The sequence below is a fragment of the Crocodylus porosus genome, unplaced genomic scaffold (assembly GCF_001723895.1).
Source record: "Crocodylus porosus isolate Cpor-Errol unplaced genomic scaffold, CroPor_comp1, whole genome shotgun sequence".
Classification (NCBI taxonomy): Eukaryota; Metazoa; Chordata; order Crocodylia; family Crocodylidae; genus Crocodylus; species Crocodylus porosus.
The window spans coordinates 36,759,361-36,784,481 of NW_017728949.1; the positions used below are offsets into that span (position 1 = coordinate 36,759,361).

The 25,121-nt window shown below is 41.9% G+C and overlaps 1 long non-coding RNA gene across 1 annotated transcript; it reads left to right on the plus strand.

The window, feature by feature from the left end:
* Positions 1-5,776: 5,776 nt before the first annotated feature.
* LOC109322596 lies at positions 5,777-25,121 on the plus strand. The gene is made up of 3 exons (XR_002104425.1): positions 5,777-5,938; positions 17,359-17,363; positions 25,111-25,121. It is a non-coding gene; the product is annotated as an uncharacterized LOC109322596 (long non-coding RNA).

Genomic DNA, 25,121 nt, shown 5'->3' on the forward strand with positions numbered 1-25,121 from the left:
TACATGCTTGGCCAGAATCTCACATCTGAGTATTTCTACATGTTAGATGGAAGACTTCATTGCAATATACTGTTGATTTTATTTACACGTAAATATATTTTCAACATGTCAAACTCTACATAATGTTTATTCTGACCTTTATTTTAGAAAGAACTCACATGTATAATGTGAATTGACTGTAAATCTGCAGGAAACTATCACTTACCTTAATTTGTTAGATGTTTTGATTTATGCTTTTCACATTTAAAACTGGCTGTTATAATGCTCTCTTTGCTGGCTTGCCTGCTGATGTTTTGGCTTATATTCAGTCTGTAAAAGTGCAGCTGGCTGAGCTTCTGACCAAACTAAGAGGAATTACACTACCTAAAATACTTCTTCATTACTTCCTATCTCCATGGTCAATTTTAAGGTGCACTGACATGATTTCATTACAAATTGAGCTGGGATGATAACTGACAATGTTGCTCTTAATCTTCCCTGGTTTCCATACAGAAAAACCTCTCATTTGGGCTTGAGAGTCCTAATAGGCCAAAGCTAATAGGTATGGCTGAGGGCAAATTTTCACTTCAGCCTGAGCTGGCAATCTGCCTACGTTGCATTGAAGGCAGGCATGTAGGCTGCTGTTCTTCCCAGACTATCCCACAATGCTAGCTGGGCAGTACTTTCAGGCATATAAGCTGCTAGTCTTCCCATACTATCTGTCAATTCTGCCTGGGCCATACTGTTTCACTGACTTCCCTCACTTTCCGTATCATTTTAACAGTGTTCACCTACCCCATTCATACTGAACTCCTACAGTATTTAAACAGAAGTACTGTCCAAGAAATCTTCCCCACAGTCAGCTGCCATTTTGCCATCAGCCTTCCAGATCAGTAAAAACACATAATCTGGGGAAATGCACCCTAATGAACATACTGACGTTTAGTGGAAGGGAAAGAAACAGAGGCAGAGAAGTTAGATACATCATAACTACATGGATAGATGGATCATTAGAAATCCCACTTGGGAGTGATTTAAATAAAATATTGGTTCCCTGTCACTGCCATGCAACAAACAAGGGTACAAGAGAGCACCTTAAGAATTCAGAGTGTGGCTATGTCTAATGGGCTGTTAAAAACCATGAGATAGTTGACTTTAAATCCATCTCAGGGCATGGGCTCCTACTGCACCATTGTGCATGCAGTGTTAGGTCAAGCAATGGTAGGGGGTTGCAGTGTGGACACTACTTGTGGCTAACTTAGCAGGGAAGCTATACTGGACCTGACTGCAAAACTGTCAGAGGCTTTGACTCCTTAATGGTACTTTATACTTAAAAACTGATAGGGCAACGGCAGTGTTCATTGGCTAGGGATTCCCTTGAGAATCCTAGAGATAAAGGGACCCTTGGCAGTATCGTCTCATCTAAAATCCCTCTCAACCACTCAGACCCAAAAAAGTTATCACCCCCACATGTCTCTTTCATATATTTCCCAAACCATCACAAATATAATGTCACTCTCTCACTACCAAATACTGAGTCCTTCAGTTACAATGGCTCTGAGAGTTGGTCTACACTAGAACCTGTGCTGTTATAACAATGCCAACCTAGTTCTTTTGACAGAGCCCTGTAATAGAGACTCAAAATATGCCTAGAAAACAAATGTCTTTGGTCTGTGTGGCCCCATCACCTCCCTGAATGACAGAAGCTAAACTGGAAAAGCATGCTGTCAATGTAGCTGGTTGTACACAAGGGGCTTGGCTGACCTACCTATATTACTGACTAGACAGGATGATTTTCTTTTTCTTTTTCCTTTTTACTTCCTTAAAATGCAAGCATTTTTGACCCTCGTGGTTGTACAGGAAAGATGGAAAACCCCAAATCAGAAGGCAAATGAAAAGGACTCACTGTTCATTATTTTTAGAATGTCATGATTTGATTTCTAAATATTTGGGACTGGCAACATTGCAATTCAATTCACTTGAGCAGACCTTTGGGTCAGCATTAAATCCCTTTGAAATCAATGAGGCTCTGTATGGATCCAAGCATCTGCCTACACTCACAGATCCAGGAACAGGAGTATGGCCTAAATTTACAAAGATACAGAAAAGCTATTTACAGCACTAATTCCTAGGCAACAACAATTACATCTAATAAGATCTTTCCTAATAAGAAGACTGTTTTGTGCATTATTCCTTAAATGTGTTAATCATTCTTCTAACAAATAAAAATGTTCTGTACATTATCAAGAGAAGACATTACTCTAAATTCATTATGGCATTTAGCAACAGCACATAAACAAAGAAAAAAGAATATCATTGTATAAATGCACAACACACATCTATTGTGACAGAAATGGCAAAATAATTTCAGTATTCAAAACTGAGGAGACAAAAATGGTAAGTAAAAGCTTAAGGAAAAAATCAGCCATTCGGGTCAGACATCAATACAGTAAATATATTCTTTTTGATTTATTAATGAGGATAAAAAATAGATTGTATATTAAACTGAGTTTCAGTGGCTCCTATAACTGTAGCTAACTATATATTAAAAAGATTGAAAATCAGTACATAAATGATTAAAAGGACATCATTCAGTGTTCTCTCACAGCAGGTGACCAAGTCTACTTCCATCAAACATGTCACACCATTGTTACCTAATGAAATTCTTTTCTGAGATGTAGACAAATGTAAGTACAAATTAGTTTAATGTTACGAACCAATGAAAATAAAACCAGCTAATCAAGTTTACATGTATCTAATGTTCTGCTGCAAGCATCAGTCTTCTCATTAATTTAATACATATTTCAAACTTTACCATATAGAGACATGAAAGAATGTGTTGTTGACAAGTTCCCCAATGCTGTAAACACAAGTGTCTTCACATCAGCAAGTTAATACTGTTATTTTTTTTTCTTTGCTCATTTTTTCCTATCTAAAAGAAAGAAGGAATTTAATTTTTTAACTTTTAACTTCACTGATGGACATTAAAACATAAGTAGTGGCTACATTTAAGATCATATGAGCATTTTTCTTTTGATCCTATTTCAGTTACTCATGCTTCATTATCTTTCCAACTAAAATTCTGCTAGAGGGATTCTTATAATTTACTTTTGAGTCAAAAGCAATTTCACCATTTTATGGTGAAAACAGTAAAAACACAGAGCCTCATTATTTAATTTTAGTCATTTGAAACTTTAAAAAAAGTCTAGTACACAAGTAGCTATAAATAGAAAGTAATTATTTGGGAGAGAAATGGTTCTCAGTGAGAAAAACTGCCTTGAAGTATTTTGTTCTGAAAGTTCCAAAGTAACGAAACCCTGAAAACTACACAGTTTGCATAGAAGGTACTCTGGTGTAATTTTATAATATTTCTAAAGAAATACTGTGAGCTTAAGAATCTTTTAAAATAAAATATTGTAAAATAAGTAACTTAGTTATATATATTGCTTCTGTATTTTATAGAAAATGTAGGTGGATAAAGTATACATGTGTAATTATATGGACAGATAAATAACAATAAAATGTATCTGTATACATATACATGTTTGTCTTCTATGTAGATATGTAAATTACTAGTCCTACCAAAATGGAGTATAGTAACAAGTAGTAAAGAAAAGTATTGCATTAGGAATTGGCTAAAGTGCCACAGATAACAGATTTCTTAGTTTACAAAGAATGTTGTGTGTATTTTGTTACCGAGGGTAAGAAAGTTAGTTTTACAGTTCTTCCAGAAGATGTCCCCTCTCTTAACTTAACAAGTGACTGGGATCATCACTGCACAGTTTGTGAGAGCAGGCAAAATCTATAGCAGTGCTATAGTTTTGGGCTCACTGTAAGAATTATTTATACTTTTATATATATCCAAATAAGCCATACACTTCAAAATTTGCAAAAGCATACAGCAAAGAAGGACTCATGTGAAATGTATGTTTCTATACTTATAGCACCATCTACTGGAAATTCAGAACTAATGCTATTACATGTCATTTCTCAAAGAAAAATAGACAGTATAGTGGTTCGGGGAAAATAAGCACTGCTAAGCAGTGATTCACAGGTCTAGAACGGTTTGCATGTGATATATTGGATCCGGCATGGATATCAAATAAGAGAAGGGGAAACTGCATAGAAAAGGTAATCCTGAAATTGTGCAGGCCCTTATTTAATAAATGAAACAAGATTCTGCAGTTTTTATATCAATAAATAAAAAATAAGGTTTTGCATAACCACAAGAAAAATTCCATATACATTGGTACATTGGTAAAAATTAGCTTGCTTAAAAAATTAAGGCAGAGAAATGCATTATGAATTCAAAAAGCATTAAAGTAAAAGAAATAAACCTTAAAGACTTATGGATCAAATGTGATTTAGGGAACAGAAATCCTTTTATTTCAAATCTTCCAGTTTAGACTATTAGTTCAGCATAAGTCTGAAGATGGCAAAATATGAGTAAAAGTTATATAAAATATCTGTTATCCTCTGAGAAACTGAGTATATGCTAGTCAGTAAGCCTATTGTCTCCCTTCCTTTTTACCATTATTTTGGCCCAACTCCTGCTGATGTTACTCAGGCAGAACGCAGTGAAATCGAACTGTGTGTTGCCAAACAAAAGACTGCCTTTTGTCTTAAGGGATTGTTTTGGGAGTTATGTTTCAGCACTAGGAAACATGGAATATTGTCTTAAGTTGGTATCTATGTTGTTTTAATAATAACTGGGTATGTCTATATGTGTGCCCAACTTCACAGTGGTTATTACTTGTATGCCGTTTCTGCGCAGTCCCAGCATTGCACAGGTCATTTCCAACCCTGCTGTGCAGTTACAGATGTAGCATCTCATGTAGATGTGCCCAGTGTAAACTAACTTGATTTTGTAAAGACTATAAGTTTGAATAAATGTGGGCAGTTTGGATGCACGGCTGACTGACCTGAAACACCTACATCTATATATAGATACCCAAATCAAAGTAACTACTTCTCAGAACTGTTGGAAATTCATAGGTTCAATCAATGAGTATTGGGGACACCTTAATAACTTTGCAAATCAGACCAGTATTAAATTCATAAATAAGGATTCAGATTAATATTGAGTGCATAAATAAGGATTTAGACACCCAAATTTGAAAATTAAGGCCTTTGGGATTTTTTTTTAAATTCATGCAACAATTAAAATTACAGGAAAATAATTTATTCTGAGTTATAAGATTTTTCTTTAAAACTTCAGACATTAAAGCTACTATTTGGTAAAATTCTGTTTCTGTATCCTGAAACGCTCCTAAATAATACACCACAGGCTTCCACTGTGTTAAATAGCAACATAAAACAGAAACAATCCCTAGTGCTATAGGCAGACAAAGTTCCTTGCATAATTCTGATATCTTTTATTAGACCAACTAGTATTTTATTAGGGAATGTTTCTGGATGGAAATTTAGGCCTTTAGAGAGAACAGATATTTCAGCTTTGGTAAGTGTGTGCATGGAGAGATTGATAATACTTGAGGGTTGATTGGTTCTTTCAGTTTCATCGCATATGAAGTTGGAATGTTGTAAGGTGTTGGTGTTGTTTCTCTGATGGTTGTTTTGTAGTTGGGAAAGTTGTTCCTGGAGTAACTGGTTCCATTGCCTCTTTTTATGTCAGATGGATGTTGAAAAAGACCTTTGGTACTGTCTTTGTATACATTGTATAATTTTGGGAAGATATCTGGATTTTTCTCTTTTAAGATATTGCAGCATATATTGATTTCCTTCTTGAGTTCATCTCTTTTGGAGCAGGTTAAGTGAAGAAGATGATTCCTAAGTGTTTCTGAAGTTCTCCTGCATAGTTGGGAAGTATATTTGGAGTTGTGTGTAGTAGTCAGAAGATTGTAGATGTTCAGTCCTCTGGGAATGATGTTGTGTCTCCTGTATAGACTTTGAAAATATATGTTGCTGTTGAGTTCGGCTTCTTTCTTTTTCATGTTGTGAAGTTTCCATTTCAAACAGCAAAATTCAATATCTTCCATGTTTCAGGTATGTTGGTTGTAGACGTGTTGGGCTAAGGACATAGGTTGACAAGGTTCTTTGGGTAAATCTGATATATTAGTTGGTCTAATAAAAGATATCAGATTTTCCCAAAGAAGTCTGCCTGCCTATGTCCTTAGACCAGCATGGCTACAACAAACACTCCTGATGCCTAGTGCCAGTTACTTGGGCTATGCCTTCACCAAGAAACAAAATGACTCTTTGATATTTATTGTCAATGAATAGTACCCTGATTCACCTATATCATGGGTAGGCAATTATTTCAGGTGGAGGGCCACTTAATGAGGTTTGGTGAGCTTTCAAGGGCCTCATTGGGTCAGTAGTCCCACCCCTTGAGAGTAGTCCCAACCCCTGGTTGTTATCTTGGGGCCAGAAGTTCCACCCCTAACCCCTGACCTTTCCCACCAGAAGTCCCTCCCCTTGCCACCCAGAAATACTCTTTATGGGATGGGGGTTGCCATCTTAAAACCAGAAAAAACAAACCATACAATAAAAGTCAAACAGCTACTATAACATATTTTAATTTGATTACCAAAAATATTTTTTCATGATTTGTGTTTGTGTACTATACATAGAGGTGAGAGAGAACTCAAAAATAAATTGTTAGTCTTGTATATTGTGTGGGGGTATGTGGTTAGGGTATGTGTGTGTATGGCAGGACATGGGAGGACATGCATGTATGGTGGGACATGGGGGTGGTGTGTGTGTGTGCATGTGCATGTGAGTGTGGGTGGGATATGGAGGGATCCCCACACCCCCCACCCTCCCTCACACCCACATGCTGCCCACTCAAGTTTTATGCTGCCACTGCCTCCTGGGCATGGGTTCTGCGCACGACCATGCTCCCACCCAGCTGCAGCTTCATCCCCATGCCATCGCTTCCATACCTGCTGCCCCAAGTGAGTGGGATGCCTGGGAGGCCAAGCAGCACCCCCCAAAAAGCTGCATGCTGGTGAAACCAGGCCCTTCCACCCACAAGGGTGGGAATGCGGCTCAATAAGGTATGTTGGGGGGGGATGTGTGAGTGCCTTACTGCACCTCATGGGTGGAAGGGCTGGGTGGAGTACAGTTAGTTGGTGGGTATCACAGGCCAGATGAAAGTGCCTGGCGGACCAGCCTGTGGGCCATATTTTGCCTTCCCCTGACCCATATCCTGTGTTTGATAATAGTGATACTTTGATGTGGATAAGAGCAACAGCATTTAATAAGTAGTGGACTGAAACACAAGAGTCTACATCTTCTACAAAGCCAGGATTTATAGGAGGGATCTGAACTGGATCATATCTTCTGAGGGTTGGTGGCAATGACAGTCCCTCAATACAAAGATGTCAGTCTTCCAATAGATAGGGATGTCATCGGTGAGTCCGAAGATGACTGAAGAGGCCAATCTGAGATCTGTATGTTCAACTGCAGATATAGCATACAATTCCAGAAGTCTCCCAGGTATTAATGTTAATATTGCATTTTTTCAGGCTGACTTTCAAGGTCTCCTAGAATCTCTTTTTTTGCCCACTGTCAGGCACAAAGGTCAATGCAGGATACATACTGACCAGCGGTTTGTGTTTCTTCAAAAGAGATCTTCAAACTGCAAGTTGTCAGTCATCATTTTCCTTTTTTTTCATAGCACAGGTGTAAAATATCAGCTTTTAGGTATCACTCCATCTTGCAATGCCTCTGACAGAGCAGTTGCTCTTTTTTCTTCCTTCTGTTTTGTCTTCTGTCTTAAAATTACAGGTACTGGCATTGAACAATTTTGGGCATGTATATACCTGCTGCAGGAGCGAGGAGGAAGGGGTCATTAATTAGAGCGGCTCCAAGAACCACTGTAATTAAAGTACCCAGAGCATCTCATGTATCCCTGCACTGAAAAATGGTGGTGCAGGTCCTTTAACTAAAGCTTATTGAGTTAGCTCTACTTAAAGCACCCCGCCACCATTTTTCAGCAAGGATACACTGATATACAAGATGCTGGAGTCTGCTGGAGCACGATAATTACCATGCTTCAGCAGACTCGATTAACTGAGTCTGCTCCAATACACTGTAATTACAGCATGTCAGAGCAGCCTCACTGCTTGTGTATAGAAACCCTGGTGATCAGGAGTTGTGTCCACAGACAGATTTTATTCTGTTACCTAGTATTTCAAGCATTTCTAAGTTCATCCATCCTAACATATCTTCATTGGTGTTATTGAATATCCAGCTGATTTTCCTCATTCTTCTGTAGCACCAAAATTCAGACACTGTGCTTCATCCTTCAGTTCATCCTTTTTTTAAGTGTTCAGTTTCTACAACCATGCAAGATAGTCAAACCCTGTAACAGTTCAGTAATCCAAGGTACCCGTGTAATTTAACTTTCTACAACACATGTGCCTTTGAAAGTTGTAGAACTAACTTTTTTGCAAGACTTTTATCATATCTTCTACCTAATTGTATCGATCTCCATAAATATAAGAACTTGTTCACTTAGTTCCATTTAGTTATTGAGATAGAGGTGTTGCTAGCCTTGTGATTAACTCTGTAGCTATGTAATTGTCTTGGTTTTCTTATCATCAACTTGCTGGTATAATTCCTGCTGGTATTATTTAAAGCACTAAGCATGTTTTGAAAATCCCTCGTAGTCAAAGTTCTGTTAAAATGGAGTCAGTTTTTTAAATGAGAGAGCATCTATTCACGTGCTCCAGGGTGGAGGGGCAAGAGGGTGCTTTAATAACAGCCACTCTGAGAGCCACACTAATTAAAGTGTCCATAGTGACATGTGTATTCAGAATCCTGTGCTTCAAAATGCTGGTGGGGGCATCTTAACTAAAGATCAACGTTCAACGAGCTTTAGTTATGGCACCCCACTGCAATTTTGAAACATGGGAGCACTGAATACACATAATGCAGAGGCTGCTGGAGTGCACCAATTAGCACTCCCCAGCAGACTCAATTAGTCAAGTCTGCTTCAACACATCCTAATTAGCATGCATCAGAGCAGAAGTCCATCATGTGTATAGTGACTCAGATTTTCTATAGAACCCTTAAAAATTCAAGTTGATAATGAAGAAGACACACAGTTTTGTTGTAAATTATTATACCAGGAATCAGTCAGACTATCCTGATCCAAATTACATAATGTTAATAGAAACTGCTATTTTCTTTAATGGCTTTGTATTAGGCCAAAAATTAAAAAGAACAGTTGTAAATTATCTAATGACAGCATTTCCTTCTATTAGAGCTCAATCACTTACCCAGTGAAGCCAATCAAAACATTCTCATTGATTTCATTTTGACTTTGTAACAGTTTCTTTAATTCCTGATGAGTGTAGATGAAATAGCATTATTTCTGTGAATTGGCATGTTCTGAAGTAACTTTACTGGTCATAATCTCTCTTAAAATCTTGGAAGTAGGAGTTACTTGCCTTTTCAGTTACTTGGCAGGCAGGAAGTAGGAGTTACTTGCCTTTTCCTCAGAAAACCTAGAAGGGAAGTGAGTTCCCACTGTCTGTGGAGGGAAGGATGAGCTGCAATCTTTACAAAAAGATGTAATCGCAGCTCATGCATCTCTGTCAAAAATTAGCAAAAGACATTGCCTGAGTTCTGCTTTGATCCTTATAAAAATTCCTATAGAATTTAACTGGGATGAAACCGATGTACTTCCTTAGACTATGTTCCCTAGGATAAAATGGAGAAAAAATACACTAAACGGTCTTTTTAACTATCCTGTTAAAATACGTAGTGGTTATAAACATGTCTACTATATTACCTTACATATGAGAACAATGTTGACCTCCCTGCCAAACAAATCCTAGACATGCTAGGATCAAAGGAATAAGAGGCATTTTACAACCACCTTCCCCCTACGTCCAGTGTACTTTACATGGAAGTTGAAGATCTGGCCTTCCAAGTTTCCTCTTTCATGCCAAATATGCTGTTACAGAAGTGAAAGTTTTTTAGGTACCCTGAGTTAAATGTTTTGGAAGGTAAGAGTTCACAGCAGCCTAAGAGTACAGATCGTATTATAAGGGCTATTGAATACCACCCTCTCTTCCATGTACCCTAGAGCTCTGGTTAGAAGTCCTTGACACATAAAATCCAGTGATATTTTATCTCCCTTTACATTTAAGCCTATATTCAAATTACTCCAAAAGTAACTTAAATCTTCCTGCTGAGGCTTTTGTAGGAGCACATGGAGCTTTTGGCCCAGGGATTCCTGTTTCAGCCTATTGTGTAATGTGACATATCCAGTAACAGTTTAGCACCTAAGTGAATAGTACTTATGAGAAGAAATGAATACATTCAAAATTAATTATATTAATACATTAATACTTTCAACTGGCACATTAGGCCAAGAAACAGTTAAAAAGCACATTCATATGTCAGTAGTTTATATAATATAACCCTGCTGAGCTCACTAGACCTGGTTGACAATGAGGAGAAAGAGCTGTTCCCATTTGTAACCACAGGGAGTAGATCCAAGCGTAGGAAAACTGGAATCAAGAAATTGGCTGGATTACACACTGTCAAGGAAATAAAGAGAAAGGTTTTTTTTAGGGAAACAGTCACTAACCCCTCTGGGGTTTTGAAGAAGTTAGTCCTTGCCATGCTATTCAACAGGATATAATACTTTTTAGGTGAGATAGCCATGATAGCCTTTGGACACTGACAGATGTGCAGCTTCCTGCTGTAACTGATGGCACCTCTCAGGAAGCACCATGAGTTTCAGTGTTGCCTACAACCCAACAGATGTCTACTGTTGGGGTCCAGGGGATTGAGGATCAAGCTCCAGTTTGGAACAGGTGCATGTCTGCAGCCGCTCTCCCCCATCCTCTCCTCCCCTGCCCCCTCCTCCCCCCACCTGTCAGCTCCCGTTTTGTCTTCCGAATGGGAAGGGGAGAAGGGAGGGGAGGGAGCTCAGTCTGGGGTTTGGATAAGGGTGGGTTGGATAATATAGCCCAGCCCTACTCCTGGTACTCACTGACAGAAATTACTGAAGGTGCTCCACTTTGGAGTGCCTTCATCTGAGCCCTCATGTAAGAACAATTCAGAACAATTCAGCTTTGGACTTCTGGATGGGCATGGCTGTAGAACACTTTCAGTGGACCAATCACACAACAAATGTAACTTCTGTCTGTGCCCTTTACTGTTTTCAAGCCCTTTTCCTCTTATGAGTTACTTTCTTCCTATTGTTATACAACACTTTGTTTTAATAATAGGATGCCTGGAGGCACTATTTTCATGATCCAGAGCTAGACTGACCTGGTGGATAAGCATAAGTGATCCATAAGGCATGGAATGATTATACCACAGGGAGGTAAAAGCATTAAGCCTAATATTGAGAAAGGCCTCACCTCTATCTTATCTTTCTCCTTTATGATTACAGTAAACACTATACACAAGGTTGGGGTTAAGTTCATATAACATTTGGCTCCATATTCTACTCTCTTTAATTGCAGGGCCCAGGCCAAATTCTGCCCTTAGCAACATGTACTTATATCCTACTTTTGGCTTAGATTTAAAAATAAATTTGGTTGGCCATTATCCTATACTGTGTATCAGCTGTTTTTAAACTTTAAAATCACTTGTCCTGCAGTATCATCAATAGAGCAGCATTTAGCAATGAGCACCTCCACTTAAATAACAGTCTGTTTCATGTCACTAATTCATTACCTTCTCCCTTATGAAAACTCCCAAATAGAAATATAGAAATAGTTGGCTTATGTGAGTATAAGAACCCATGTGAATGTTTGCCAACAACTTACACACAGTTACATCTTCTGCAAAATTTGGAACAATTCAGTGAGATTATTTTACATTTATTGCCCATGATCCTGCACTTGTTAGATCTATCCACAATCAGGCATAATACCCAAATACTAAGAAAAGATATCTTTGAGGCATTTTAAACCTAACAAGAAACAGAAGGTTTCAGACTCCTGCATAAGGAAATCTCTGCTTAAGTTTAGTATATGTTTGCAGGCCCAAAACTTTTGTTTACTTGAAACCTTCTCATTGATCATCCATACCAATGGTCCTATATTTTTAAGGTTTGCTCATCATGAGTTTGTTTCATGTCTATGTTTTTTTTAGTTAAATCAGAGACTGAACTGCAAAATCTAGCTCTTCTAGACAGACATCCTGTGGATGTCTGATAGTACTTGGGATCCAGAAATCAATGCCTTCTGTATCAGGAGGACCATCAAAAGAGAAAAAAAGTCTCATTGCTAACTAAAAATACAGTGTGGAAAGACATCAGCATGAGACAAGTTAGCAGGAGATACAGGGACACAAAGGAAAAGCCTGTTAAATAGGAAATGTCACAAAAAATGAAAAGATAGTAGGAAAGGGAGGGATCCATCACAATAGAAAAAAAAACAGGGACTGAGAAAAGTTCAAAGAAAATAGTAGCTTAACCTCAGTGCCCCACTTCACAGCAGAAGGGCAAAGAATCTCATTTAACATTTCTTAGGCTTCAGAATTTATTGTACTTTGAAGGAACACTCGATAAATTATTTAGACAGTTCCAACTGAGACTGGAGAAACCCCAGCCTGTCGTAAGGTAGGGTGAAAAACCTTGCTACTATATAAATAATTTACTTCTTGGGGGAGGAAGAAATATTCAAATGCCAGTATCTAATGTAGAAAGGTACTAAACCTGCTGCGGATAGCTAAACAGGCCTTGAATTTAAGTCAGCACTACATACACAGTGCTGCCATTTCAAATCAAGGTCTAGCAACATTTAAAGCTGTACTTATTAAAAGGAGGTTAATATTAAAGCTTAAAAAGGCCCTATGCCTTTAAATATTCATCAGTTTAACATAGTGAACATATCCAGATTTAAAAATAAATTCTGCAAAAATACTCTCTTCAGTTGTTTCTCCTTGTGACTAAATTAAGCAAAATAAACTTATCAAATGAAACTGTTGTTGTTATTTTTTGTTTATTTTGCTTTGTTTTTGTTAAATGTCATTGTTAATTATGCAAAGGAGATTATGCCAACTTTGGCATAGTAATGATCACATCTTAATATATGCATTCATGGTTCAATCTCACATTTTTGGTTGTTTAACTTCCCTAAGACAACTTCAGAAGTTTCTTACATGGAAGAATTGTTGTTGTTGTTGTTAATGAAATTTATTATGATAAAGCCTAATGATGCACCAAAAATATTCAGGGCCTAGCATAATTAGGTTCAGTCACAGAGCAGCAAACAGTCCTTGCCCAAGAAGCTTAAAATTAACCTGGAAATAGTGGGAAAATATTTTACACCTTCTTAGCACATTTTGTATTTATGTAAGTACCTGAGCATTGAAGGACAGAATTTGGCTGCAATGACATATTAAATTCTATTGTGACATTCCAGACAAAAGATGTAATAATTTGATTGATGTGAGCAGAGTTATCTTTGATTTATATTGGTATAACTGAGAGTAGAAACTGATCTAACATAGCAGAATTTACCTTTTCTGGCAGGTATAGAACAATATCATTTAAGGGCCTCATTCTCTGAAGGGTTTTGCTCCCTCATTTCTCATTTTGGTTTATGGAACATAAGGTCTCTCAGCATCTTGTGATGGTCAGAGCTTAATAATTTTTTTTGTCTATTGGCTTCTGGCCAGTATGAAAATTTCTAATAAGTAACTAATCTGCCAGTCATTAAGTAATAACTTCTTGGAACAAAGATGCCAAGTCACATCTAAAAGTGACAGCATCTATACAGGGAACCCAGAGCATACATATTGATTTCTATTTTGCCTATTGTTAATGTCCTCGGTTGAAAGAGATAATGGATGATGTTTCTAGGTGTTTGACTGATGAGTGTATTTTCAGCATCATCTAATATCTGTGGATAGCAAGAGAAAATAAATGTCCATGTCAAGCCCTTCGCCCTAATGGACTGCAGTTCAATAGAATGAGGCTTTCAGTGGGTTACTGTACAGGAAAAAAATGTAGCTACATCTTTGATCTGCCTCCTACTCAGGCCCAGTCACTCAATAGCCAGAAACAGTGTTGGTTTTGAGGGGATCTCCCTCTGTCTTCTCAGATAACAGGATCCCACCATTCAGGTTTTGATGATTTGGAGTATCTGTCTAGATCTCTATATCTCTTGTGTTGTTAAGTGAGAAGTAATAGAGATTTAGAATTCCATTCAAAGCTTGACTGTGTGTCTATTTGTTTGCCTAACTGTGTGCCCTGAAAGAGTTAAAATGACACACTGGGAAGAGCATACCACACCTGGAAATCTGAAAGGAGGTGTGTCTGAGCTATGGAAGCCTGTCGGGGGCTGTATCATTAAATTCACCAGGGACTCCACCGTCCGCTGTCTGGGCTAATTTGTCACGCTGGGTCATAAGCAGTCAGGCCTGGGGCCACTCGGGGACTAAGGGATGACTGTGGTCAAAAAGAGTGAGCAGAATCCAGGGACACACCAGGTCAGGAAGCCAAGAGATCAATCTGAGAGCAACCTGAGTCAGGAAGCCAGGAAATCAAGCAGAGAGTGGAGGCAGAGGGAACAGCAAAGCAGTCTGGGATCAGGTTGAGTCCTGTTGCCCAGGCACTTCCTGTTCCTATGGCCCATGGTCTCTTCAACAAATAGGCCTGTTCCTGTGTAAGGGTTTATATGGGGGAAGTGAAGGGTAAGCTGACCCTGGCCAGTCACTTTGGTCACAGGCTGTGGGCAGTAGGCCTATGTGAAATGGCACTCTTCCATTTCAACTTGAGTTTTGAGGTTTTGATGGAACAGCATTTCATTTTGAATTTCATTTTGATTTGAAACTGCTGTTCCATTTTGCTTTGTCGAAACAGTGATGCTGTTTTGACGTTTCACCCATTCACTATAATGGGGAAGCTCGAAACAGCCTCTCTCATCCAGCATGCAGATGGGGGCCCACAACCCCAGGAGGGCTGTGCCAGTCCTACCAGGGCTGTGGGCTCCTGATCTGCCTGCCAAATGAGGGAGGGAAGCCGGGTGCTGCCACCTGGGACCGCAGAGCTGGGGAAGGTAACTGAGCCCGATCACTCAGTTCTCCTCCCCAGTGCTATGATCAGGCTGGGGAAAGGAACTCAGCCCAGCTGGGCTGAATTCCCATCCCCAGCACTACGATCGGGCTGGGCTGAGTTCCTTTCCCCAGCCTGATCATAGGGCTGGACAGGAGAACTGAGAGATCAGGCTGAGTTCCCTTCCCCAGCCCGATCACAGTGCTGGGGAGGGAAACTGAGCTTGGGCTCAGTTCCCTTCCCCTGCACTGTGACCGGGTTCCTGCAGCCCAGCTGTGGGAGACCAGAAGAGCTGAGACTACACTCCTGTCTGAGCCAAATAGGGCTGTGGAGCCGCTGGGAGTGCAGCCCTGGTTCTCCCTTGTCTCCCACCACTTGGCTGCTCACTGCTTCGAAACTCAAAACATTTTGAAACTTCTGAAACATTTTGACTAGCCTCGCTTTGTTCTGAGGCTGTTTTGAACCCCTTCATTTCTATTTGATTTCTCTGTTTCAAGCTTGAAATGAGTTGAAACAGTGTTGAATCAAAACAGCCGGTGAAATTCCACACAGCCCTATTGGGCAGAGGTTAAGCCCTGCTGGGGTCTTTAGGTCATCCTGGATCACTGTGGGCAATGAGACAGATGGCTGAGCAACTGTGTCCACCAGATATATCACCTATCTACCAGTCAAGGGACAATAAATGGTTGCTAATCTTCAATAATCATTTATTTAGCAAGTTAGGACTACTTTATTTTCTTCAAGTTCTCTGCAGTGATATGGAGTTTAACACAATAGAATTTTCCCCAAAGAAAGAGAAAAGAGGTCAAGTATTAGTACTGAGTCTTAAAAACCATATGACCTGACAAGCAGAATAGGAATGGGGGCACTCAGACAAACAATGCACCAGAGAAACAGAAGTGCAGTCTTGCCATGGAAGACGGGCTACCTTGCAAAGCAGAACCAACCAAAGTCAAAGGAAGCTGACTGGCTGGAGGGAGTCAAAGAGAAGTAAGAGGTAACAGGAGAGGAGGTAAGAGGAGTAACATTCAGAAGGCACTGGTTTAGTCACAATCTAGAATGCAGGCTAAAATGTAGCTTTTAGTTTATAATCTTTTTACCTAAAGTTGAATTTATTATCCAGAGATTTCCTGAATCTGAGAAAGTTGGACCCATTAGAATAAGAGGCCAGGATTTTTTTTATCACTTAGGATTTGACTCTTTAAAAAAAAAAGATTAATATCTTACAAAAATATGTGTAAGTGATTAAATGTTACCACTGACTTAAGTTTTTCCTACTGACTAACAGCCAAGTGGCTGTGTATTATGTAAGTGGCAATTCACAAGTTTATTAGCAAACTGTTGATATCTGTAAGATGAGCAAATTTATAATAAATCGTAAGTGTTCTGTAGTGAGATTTACATCTTATAAGGGGAACCATTAAACTTAACAGTTGAGTGTGCTGTGGTTTCCCCTCCATTCCACAAAATTCAGATAGTACAGGAAATTTCGTCGACGTAAAATTGCTTAAATTTTTGTGTGGTCTAGTTCTAGTGGCTTCAAAGGATGAATTTGATTCAGTGTTATTAAATAGCTGTGTTAATGTGTTTCATATGTAATTTTAAGAAATAAGCAAACTCACCAAATGTTTACCTCTTCTTCAGTAATTTTTTTGTTGCCAAACATCAGGTTTTTATACCTTGGATATTCCATAGATTAAACTTCATAAAAGGTTTTTCTTTTACTGTTGTTTTTTCTTTTTTTATAGGTTTATTTTTTACCCTACTAACCAACATGTTGGATAACAAACATGCAAAACAAGGAAAGCATAACAAATCAAAAGAACTTAACAACTGAAATGAAAATAGAATAGGAATAACCTCAAGTACAGCCTGCCCATTATATTGTATGCCATTCTTTATTTTTCAAAAGAAACTCTAATCAATAATGTTATATTTCACACATTTACATCAGCAACTGGAGCGAAAAAAAATCACTGTGGGAACAAAGATAAAAATCTATTTCAACTGTATTTTATCTTGTATAAAGTAATAGCCTGCTAAACTAAATGATACTGATATGGCCAAGTAGCATGGATTTGTTCATAAATCTTATTGAAAAGAAGCATCCCTGGAGAAAGGGTTAAAGAACCACTAGATCCTCCAGAGCATCTAGTTTAGTTAATGGAATACTTTTGTGAGAACAATAGAGAATGTCAAGTAAGATGGGCTATTAACTGCAGACATATGAGACTTCTGTCTCAATTCACTGTATAAAAGGCGGAGTAATGACCTATATGTGGGCATAAGTGGGTGTAAGTGGGAAGTGTAATTTTCACACTGGTGCAATATTTCATTGCAACTATGATCTTAATTACCTGTTATTTGGGGTTGAGAGTTTGAAGGAGGGAGTGTGTGGGAGGAACAGGGGTGTGACTTCTGTGTATTTTCCCATTCTGACAAGGATACTCAGGCAGTGGTGGTATGAATCATTAGTCTGGTAAATAACTGCCCATGAGCCAGAACACTGTATACACCAGCTCCAATGCCCGCATTTTCAGAAAATGAAAATGGACCCTCAGCAGCCATTATAGAAACATTTTAAAATGTTAAAATTATAATAAGGATTATTCAAGTAACTTGACAGTGTTACCAGGAAGCAGGTTCAAATTACACTTCAACTCTTGGGGGTGGTCCATGGTGGTGGCAGCTGGAAGGAGACACTGCCACCTGGGCTGCTTAGAAAGGTGCAGGGCAGGCTGGGGGCTGACTGGCCACAGGGGGCTTCTCATCTCTTATGCAGGGGCTCAGCCCCACACTGAGCTCCCCCATAGTTCAGCCCCTGCCAGGAAGTCCACAACAGGAATAGACAAGTATCCAAGTGCCAGGGGTGCCAACTGTCATCATGGTTACCAGTGGAATAATTATGAGCCTCCACATATTTATTTAGACAGTGTTTGTTTGGTTTCTGTTCCTGTAAGGCTGCATAATAATTAGTAACTCCCTAAAAATGTCTCTGTTTATTCCTTAGCTATGTGGCTGTATTATGCAAAGCAGGCCTTTTATCTCCTGGGCAAACACCAGTATTGTAGCTAGTCTCATTCGTATCAGTAATGGCAGTAACTACCAGTTAAACTTTACACCTACATAGGGGGCTAATTTATACTCAAAGATTCAATGCAATAGTTGTTTGCATGCCAGAAACTGAATTGGGCCCTGAAGTCTTCCAGACCTTAGTGTTGCAGTCTTCAATCAGGTCCAGGGGTGGGGGGACTTTTCTCCCCCTCCCCTCAGGAAAGGGGCGTAACTTAACTTCTCTTGCTGCCTTCTGATTGGTGGATGGGCTCCACCAATCAAAACAGCAAGTTTTCAAGCCTGGGACTCAACCCAAGCTCCGAAAGGCAAGCCTGCTACAATACTAACCGGAGGGCTTGACACTCCCTGTTGTCTGTCGGAGATGTGGGGTGGGGCCTGGCATGGGAAACCAAGGCACATACTCCTGTAATGGCGAGATTGAGAGGGCTGGCTGGGAGGTGGAAACCAAGGCACAGGCAACTGTGTGGGTTGGGTTTGTGAATGACTCAAGTTAAGGACCGGATAGGATGCACACAAGGAACTAATTTCATAACTGCAAAATGTATTTCTTCAAATAATTCTGAGACTGTGCAAACAATGCTAACTCTTGTTTATGGGTCTCCCTGCTGGATAGGAAGGTCCCTTGGAGAGCCATGGCATGGAAGCATGCCTTCTTTCCTTCACATATTTCAAGAAAACTTCTCCCATTACCATATTAGCCTCTGACTTCTACAGCTGGAAAAGGATGAGGATCTTGCTCTGCTTGATCCAGAATTGGCTGACAATTTTGTAACATATTTCTATCCCAAAATACCAATTTGCTAGTCTTCTTCCCCGCTAGCCCTGTACTTCATGTTTTTGTTATATTCTTCTACTTCATGACAGAATAGTAATGTTAACAAGACACAGTGGGCCCAACTCTTCTCCCACTGGGCACATCCAGACAAGCATGGACGTGAGGTATGTGGTGCCACAGACTTGCCTGCAGGTGGGGGAGAGGAGGAGGGGTTTGATCCAGGGATATCCCAGGGTCTAAAAGACCCATACCAAATAAAAACAGGTTGGCGCACATAGTGGCAGCATGCACAGCCCAAAACCAGAACCTGGCTAGCTGGAGTCATGCTCCAGTTGTCAGCCAGGCTCCCTGCTGCAGGAATGCTGTGACTGCAACTCCTGGAGGCCTCCAGGACCCCAGGTAAGGCTGCTGGGGCCAGCATAGTTGCTGACCCCAGCCTCTTCTATCCCACCGGGGGTACCTGCCATGTGCTAGAGAGCACATGGCCCAGGTGTTCCCCAGGGACAAGTAGCAGTGACACAAGGTGTGCTGTTGCTACTTGTTCCTAGGAAACACACATTCCTGCTCATGGGGACATGCCCGCTGAGTTCAACTGAATCTATGCCATTGACTTGAATGGGAATGGGGTCTTTCCAGTATTTCCTGTAATGCAGACATTTTTCAGTTTATTTTTTTATATTTCTTCAGGTATCAAACACAAACACTTCATTCACACATCACAGTCAATGGAAACCCTAGCTATCATATTTTCCACACTCAAAATTGCCCATACTTCTGAGCAATATATATTAAGGGTAGTAATTTAGAAGAATCCAATTTTTTAAATTTCTCCCAGAAGAGATACTTTGGCCTGGTTTCGACAGGTTTTTTATATGTTATTCATTTAGTATATCACCCTTTGTAAATTTAAGGGAGAAAAAGAAGCCCTGCAAATAAAATGTACTACGAGTCAATGCTGTTTGAAGGGAATGTATTGTAATATTAGCTCTGCATCCTCTTTTATATAATAAAAGTGCTGACAGCACTTTGATGTGAAAAAATGAGATACAGTGAGCTGAAGGACTGATATGAAAGGAATGACATGCTTTAAGCTGGAACTATGCAGGGAAACACACAGAGTAATGACAGCTTCACACAACATCTAATTTGATTCCTTTTCCCCAGCACAGTGGAATCCTTAAACCACAGCCATCTGTTAATGAGCAGGGAGTCTTGTGAACAGAGGTCACCTTTTTCCCAGATTTTTTAAATCACTCCACCTCAGTTATAATACTATTATCTATTATCTCCATTTCTCCAGCAACATTTTATTCTTTGGTAGTTTTCCTTCCAGACAAAAGCCAAAGGGAGAGAGAGAGACAGACAGACAGACAGACAGACTTTTTGACTCTTTATAAAGGTTTACTAAGAGGAAAAGGGGGTAACAATCCAACAAAAAAATAAAACACTGCCCACACATGGGCCCAAGTTCAACAGACAGAGCCTAGGGCTATGGCTCGCAAGCCCTACCCTCACCATCTAAAAAACAAAAACAGATAGTATAACTGCCTGTAACCCAGGAAGGGGCAAACAGTACAGTATCACAGCAGGAGGACTAACCAGATGCCCTTAACACTGCAGAGCACCCCCTGGAAGGCGGGTACTGTCTGCTGAAGGACATCATGCTCAAATTACAATGTTGGGCATGCCCAGACCAAGAACTGGAAGGGTCATAGGGCATCATCAGAACTGGCTGCAGTAGGCTGGTTCCTGAGACTCTTCAGGATGGTTATCTTGGCTTGACCAAGCAAAAAGCTGGCCAGGCAGATGATACCACCCTCTGCCACCCGGTATGGGAACGAGAACAAATAGGTAGCCTCCAAGAGGTCCAAGTCTAGCACCTGTAGCAAGATGCTGAAGGCAACAAAGAGTGGCAGCAGCCAGGGGCACCTGAGGAAGGCATGGAATAAATCCTCTTCTACCTTCCCTGGGCAAAAGGGACAGGCTGTTTATGCAGCCAGATCCATGTAGTGGATGAGAGTACTGGTGGCCGGTATGCAATGCAGCAATCGCCACGGGAGTTCACCAGTCTCATTGGCAAAGGTAGCTTAAAGTGTGCACCATGCAGGGTAAGCTGGTGCAAGGGCCAGTGCCACTAGGTGCTGCCTCTACATCATGTCAGGTCAAGAAGCAAGGATGCAAGCATGGCAGACATGAACCACCCATGTGTAAAAGTCTTTCCGGGGGAGCACGTCAAAGCAAATCACAGCATCACTGTTGGGAGACATGGGAAGAGTCATTAAAGTGCCAGGCCCACTGCCCTGGGCATCATCAACAGCTGGGACAATGGGCAGTGGTGGAAAGGGCTCTTTGGAGTTATCTCTGGCATGGATGTCCTGCTGTGCTCAGAGGTAATCCTCAGTGGCAGCCACTGCCTCAGCTGGGTGGGTGGCTTGCACATTCCCCAAGAGATGGGCAGCACAGCAGACCAAATGTATGCCCAACTGGGCAGCTAGAGCCTTGGCTGACAGCCAGTCCGACTTGGCCATATCAAGAAGGTGGCCTAACCAGACTGTACACGACCAGATGAAAGAGTCAGCAAGACTATCAGAACCTGCCCATAGTAGGAGAGATTGGACAAGCACCAGCTCCACCACCGCAGGCATGCCTCTACTCTACCGCAGTAAGGCCTTCCCAATTCCAGGCTGGGAAGACCAATGAGCTGAGGAACACCCCCAGAACTTTAAGCCCCTTGCGCTGCCAGGTGAGACCTCTGGGCAGGTCTGGGGGAGGATGATTGGTCCATGCACAGAGGAGTGGGGCGTTGTTCTTAGGCCAGTTAACATGTGCTGAGGAAGCACACTCATAAGTATGCTGACAGTCCACCAGTGACTGGACATTACCCCGGGTGCTGAGGAGAATGATCACATCATCTGCATATGCCATCAGCCTAACCGGTGGGCTGCCAAACCAGAGGTCAATGGAAAAATGAGGTGAGTCAGGCACCATCACAATGTGTGAAGCAGAGGCTCAATGACCAGAGAGTACAGCATTCTTGATAGGGGGCCGCTCTAACGGATGTCCTTGTGAGCTGGGAATAGAGCACAGGGCACACTGTTCACTTTGATGAGATTGGAGACATTTCAGTACAGTACCTGAAAGGTGGAGGTGAACACCAGTCTGAAGCTAAAGTCTTCTAAGGGTCTGGAAAAGGTGGTTGTGACTAACCCTATCAAAGGCTTTCCCCTGGTCGAAGGAGATGAACCTAACATTCAGGCCAAAGAGGTCTGTGGCTGTCACCAGGTCATGAAGAAGGAACATATTGTCCTGAATGGTCCTTCTCGGCATTCAATAGCTTTCTTTGGGACCAATGACTGACAGTATGCAGTCAATTGGCTAAGGCTTTGGGCAGAATCTTGTAGTCGGCACACAGAAGGGATAGTGACAACCAGTTCTTAATGCAGCTGAGGTCACCTGTCTTTGGTAGCAGGGTCAGAACCACCTGGCAACAGATGACAGGCAGGATCTTTTCAGCGAGGCTATCATGAAACACATACAAGAGGTAGGAGCCAAGGAGGGGCCAGAAGGTCTTATAAAACTCAGCAGACAACCCATCGAGCCCTGGGGCTTTGCCTGTGGTGAGGCTCCCACTGCAATTGTGAGCCCCTCCAGGGACAGCTCTTACTCAAGTTAATTGGCTGCCATTGGGCACAGCTTGGGAAGGCCATTGTGTAAGTGCTTAGTGGGCTCTGGGCAGAGAGGTTCAGGTGCAGAGGTCCTGATAGAAGGCTGCAGTGTGACAATGGATCTCAACAGGATCCGTGAGTATCTTGAGATGGTCAAGTATTTCTGTGGGGACTGTCACTTTTCCAAGTTGAAAAACAACTGGTCAGGGCATTAGTCTCTGCCAGCTCTTGGCAGTAGGCATGAATCCTCGCACCCCAGTCTGCACCATCTGCCAGCTCCCACAGGTGCTTCTTCTGAAGCTTAAGGCTCTCAAGTAGTCCTGTGTCTCCACCAGCATCACATAGGGCTGCCTTGAGCATTGGTACACCCTCCTCCAACCCCTGGACATGGTGGCAGAGATTGCTTCTTGCCAGCTGTGTGTATTGCTAGCAGAAAGCTCTGATCTGTGTCTTCCCCACATCCCACCATTGCTTCCAGGAGGAAAAGGTGATTCTCACAGTCTCCTATGTCCACCAGAAATAGGCAAAGCATTCACAGAAGTGAGCATCTTGCAGCAAGCTGGTATTAAAACACCAGTATGGTGCCTGGGGACAAGCTCTGCCAAGAAGACTCAGCTCATAGCAAATAAGACTGTGATCTGAGAGTCCGAATGGAATAATGCAGCTGCCAGATGGAATAATACAGGACTGGCAGGAAATGCTTGGATGATATACAAGCAGTCAAGGCATGCCATGGCAATCACACTAGTGGTTGCCTTTATCCAACTGTACTGCCTTGTATCAGCATGGAAACAGCAGCAGATATCAACAAGGTCCCCTGCCTCCAAAGCTGTCCACAACGACTGGGCTGAGAACAGATGGGGTTCTGGCCCATTCCGGTCACACCGTTCATCGAATGTGCAATTAAAGTCCCCACCCAAGAGGAGAAGGTTGTCACTGTTGGCTGCACTCCTCAAAAAGTCAGCCAGGGTCTCAAAGAAGGCTGTCCATTCTCCCCAGCAGTGGGAAAATGTTAATTAGGAGGAGGCGATGTTGTGCTAACATGATACGAGTGGTTAGCAAGTGGCCAGGGATGACCCCTTGGGTTACTGCTGAGTCAGGCATTAGCTGTGGCAATAAGAGGATTGCAACTCCTGTGCTGAGAGAGGTGCCATGGCTCAGGACCATATGGCCCTTCCAGGCGGCATGCCAGTTGGCTTGACTAGCTGCATCAGTATTAGTTTCTTGCACAAAGGTGACATCCAGCTTCTTCTGGTGTGGGAAATCAAAGAGTGCCATCTGCTTCACAGGGTCTCGGCAACCATTGGCATTGAGTAAACCAAAGGCTGTGGCAGGTGTGCTTGAAGGGTGTAGAAAAGGGGGACAGACAAAGCCAAGGGAACAGAGAGGAGCAACGGAGAGGAGCAAGCATGCAAGACAGGGAAAAAAACAGGCCTACAGCTTGCCAGCCGGCGCTGCTCACAACACACACCCAACATCACCCACAACCTTGCTTAGGTGAAAACTATATCACTGCATCCCCACAGTGGAGTAGAATGTCGCTGCTGCAGCCTTAGCAGACACCACAAATGTCTCAGGTTCTGGGAACCATTTATGTACATTTTGTGCAACCCTCTGGTGGCGCTTTGTCTGGTCTAGAAACTCAATAAGGCTTTCAGTTGAGTAACTGACACAGGGAGTTTCCTCAGAAGCAGGAACAGGTTCTGCCTCCAGGGTGGGGACACTCCCTATTGAGGGGGGCACCTTAGCTGAATCGGAGGATACTACCCCCTGAGGCAGGACTTCTGTTAACTTATCCTCAGAGGCAGAATCAAAATCCAACCCCGAGGAGGAGGAGCTGTACACATCACACACTGAGAGCCGCCAAGCCCTGGGAGGAGCACTTGTCTCCTCACCAGGATCCTCAGCATCAGGCCCTGTGGGAGCAGTGTTCTCCAAAGGGAACGTTAGTCCCTTATCTCTTGGGGGGGGCACTCTCATGGGCCAGGGGCAGGTACTCTTGCCCCTTGAGCCGCTTGCGGTTCCCAGAGGGTACAACCTCCATATCAACCTCATCATCCTCAAGGAGCTGAGGGGTGGGAGGAGGGCCTTTGGACTCCACCACCACTTCCTCTACCCCCAGGTCACTCCTGAGTACTACAGGGTGTGGGGGGGGGTGCCAAGGAGGCAGGCAGGGAGGGGCTGCTCACTAACTTCAGCTCCCCTCAAAGTGGTGGGCAAGTCTTGAGGGGATAATGAGGCCTTTTTAGAAGATCCTTTTTTTTCTGTGACTTGCTCTTCCCAGCAGGAGGGGTTAAATCCGCCCCTGAGAAAGGGTGGAGGGCGGGTCCACTGACACAGAGCTAGCTGACTCTGATGAACTGGGGAGCGACTGGGAGGAAGGCCCTTCCCCACCACCTGACGGAGCTGCCACATCACAGGTGGATGAGCTACCACAGGGCACAGCCGCAGGAGGGTCCGCTGCAGACAGCTTCTTCTACTACAGTACTACAGTAGAAACATGAGATGTCCCCAATGGTGAGGTAGACCTCATAACACTAACTGTTAAACAGGAAAGACATGGACTGGGGCAAACCTTGACGCTCCCTGTTGAGAAGCATAAATAACTACCTTTTAAAGGATAGGACATACCAGA